Source organism: Rutidosis leptorrhynchoides, chromosome 7, assembly GCF_046630445.1.
Source record: "Rutidosis leptorrhynchoides isolate AG116_Rl617_1_P2 chromosome 7, CSIRO_AGI_Rlap_v1, whole genome shotgun sequence".
NCBI lineage: Eukaryota > Viridiplantae > Streptophyta > Magnoliopsida > Asterales > Asteraceae > Rutidosis > Rutidosis leptorrhynchoides.
In genome coordinates this window covers 169691242-169694433 of record NC_092339.1, presented here as the reverse complement: position 1 = coordinate 169694433, position 3192 = coordinate 169691242, and positions in this window count along the sequence as shown.

The following is a 3192-nucleotide window of genomic DNA, read 5'->3' as shown; positions in this document are numbered from 1 at the left end:
TTTTTTAATGTTTTTGGCATACTTTATTTCAATAAGATTAAAAATAATGATGATAAAAGTTCTCATCCCTCCCTTGGGTAAAGCAATTTCGGTTCAACGACCTAGTTTTCAACTCACGACGAATTTTAAAAATTAATTTTTTAACTTAGTGAAATAAAGTAAATTTTTGTTTTTAAATTTACACCAAACTTAAATTTAAAATGCATACAATTAAAAATTCATATTATTAAAATTAAAAATTCACACCAAGCTTATATTATATTTTTGTTTTTATACATACAAACTTATATTAAAAATATTAATTTTTAAAAATACTTAAAAACTTAAATATATTGATTTAAAAAGATTTACAATATTAATTTAATATTTATATATTAATTTTTTTTTAAACAAGGTAAAAATTCAAATTAAAAATCTTTTTGGTCTTTTATCCCACTTTAATCAATCAAATATTATCAAAAATATACGCCCCTCTTTTCGGTAAAGTAATTTCGGTTCCATAACCTAGTTTTACTCCTGACGAATTTCTGAAATATTTTGGGTTGATTGATTAAAGATATTTATACCTTAAGAATAAACGGTAAATTTCGCAGTGATGTAATAAATTTTTGTATGATATCAATAATTTCGGTTACGCATACCTAATTTTATTGAATACCAATTTAATACTTTATAGCGAACGATTCAGCGTTTATTATCAAAAGGTTAAAATCAATAAAAATAAAAATTGTACATACTTACCTGTGAGATAGAATTCTCAGAGACCTGCTTTAGACGAATCATAGGAGAGTCGTGTGATTTGGTTCTCCATAGCTACGTAAGCGTAACCTTGATTCTTCAATATCTTTTCTTCTAAACATATAAACGGTCCTTCTCTGCATAGAGTAACAAATTCGGTATTTGAATATGTTTGATTGTTTGAACATTTACCTTCGTGTGACCATTTTCCGCATTTATAACATCTTTCAAGGTGTCGTGCTCTTCTTTTTGTTGCGGACTTTGATTTGCCTTTACCAAAATGTATCTTATGATGATCTTTTCCGAGTTCTTTTCTTACTCCGTCCATTTTGCCTCTTATGAATGATACCAATTCACTCGGGAGTGTGTCATTATTACGTTTAGTAATCAAAGCGTGTATCATTAGACCATGGTTCAGATCAAAGGAATTCTTCATCTCGTAAAACCTAAAAAAAATAAAAATTCAGAATGGGAGGAGAAGACTAGTTCTTTAGGGTCTGCTAGGGAAAGACCATTCGGATTCCATTCTCGGAAACTACACGAAAACAGAATATCTAACTCTAACAGAAATAACTATTATCCTAAAAAGATTCGAACCTTCCCACACTTAATTAGCTGTGGTGTCGAAATTGTGATTAACTTCATCTTCAACTTCCATTAGATTATCTATGTAATGTTTAACTCTGTGACCATTAACTTTAAATTCAATCCCATTTGAATTTATTAATTCTACTGTTCCGTATGGGAAAACTCTTTTGACTATGAATGGTCCAGACCATCTTGATTTCAATTTTCCAGGAAATAACTTGAATCGTGAATTGAAAAGAAGAACTCTGTCTCCTTCTTTAAATTCTTTTGAACTTCTGATTCTTTTATCATGCCATTTCATCGTTCTTTCTTTATAGATTAATGAATTTTTGTATGCTTCATGTCTTAATTCTTCTAATTCGTTTAGTTGACTTAACTGTAGACGTCCGGCTTCATGTAAATCGAGATTACATGTCTTCAAAGCCCAAAATATTTTGTGCTCAATTTCTACTGGAAGGTGACATGCTTTTCCGTAAACGAGTTTAAAAGGTGTGGTTCCAATTGGAGTTTTGTAGGCTGTTCTAAAAGCCCATAGTGCATCCTCCAATTTTATGGACCATTCCTTCGGATTTGATCCTATGATTTTCTCTAGAATACGTTTTAAAGCTCGGTTGGTATTTTCAACTTGTCCACTTGTTTGTGGATGATAAGCAGTTGAGATTTTATGAGCTACTCCATATCTTTTGAGAACCTTCTCAAGTTGATTGTTACAAAAATGAGTACCCCGATCACTTATTAAAGCTTTCGGTATTCCAAACCTAGCAAAAAGATGTTTTAAAAAGTTGACTACAACTCGTGCATCGTTAGTTGGGAGAGCTTGTGCTTTCGCCCATTTAGATACATAATCAATGGCAACGAGAATATAGAGATTATTATGAGATTTTAGAAATGGACCCATAAAGTCAATACCCCAAACGTCAAATACTTCACATACTTCTTTGACATTTTGTGGCATTTCATCACGTTGACTTATTTTTCCGGCCCTTTGACAAGCATCACAGGATTTGCAAAGAAGGTGTGCGTCTTTGAAAATTGTAGGCCAATAGAATCCAGCATCGTAAACTTTTCTTGCGGTAAGTTGAGGCCCATAATGCCCTCCTGTTGGTCCTGTGTGACAATGGTTTAAAATTTGACTGGCTTCATCCCCGAATACACATCGGCGTATTATTCCATCGGGACAACTTTTAAACAGATGTGGATCTTCCCAGAAATAGTGTTTTATATCACTAAAGAATTTCTTTCGTTTTTGGTACGACAATCCTTTTTCAAGAAATCCACATACTAAATAGTTTGCATAGTCTGCAAACCATGAAATTTCATTATAATCTATCTTTAATAGATATTCATTAGGAAAGTTATCTTGTATGGCTGATTCATTTAGAACTTCTAATTCGGGATTTTCAAGACGAGAAAGATGATCAGCGGCGAGATTTTCTGCTCCCTTTTTGTCTCGGATTTCAATATTGAACTCTTGTAAGAGTAAGATCCGACGGATTAATCGTGGTTTAGCATCTTGTTTTTAAAATAGGTATCTAAGAGCAGAATGGTCGGTATAGACCACCGTTTTAGCTAGTGTCAAAAGCAAAGACAATAGTAAGGAGTTCTTTTTCAGTAGTTGTGTAGTTTGTTTATGCTCCTTGTAACGTCTTACTAGCGTAATAAATAGGTTGAAATCGTTTTTCAATCCTTTGTCCTAAAACGGCTCCCATTGCAAAATCACTTGCATCGCACATAAATTCAAATGGTAGATTCCAATTTGGAGTTATCATGATCGGCGCATTAGTGAGTTTTTCTTTAAGAATATTAAAAGATTAGATACATTCATCTGAAAAGATGAATGGAGCATCCTTTTCTAGGAGTTTATTC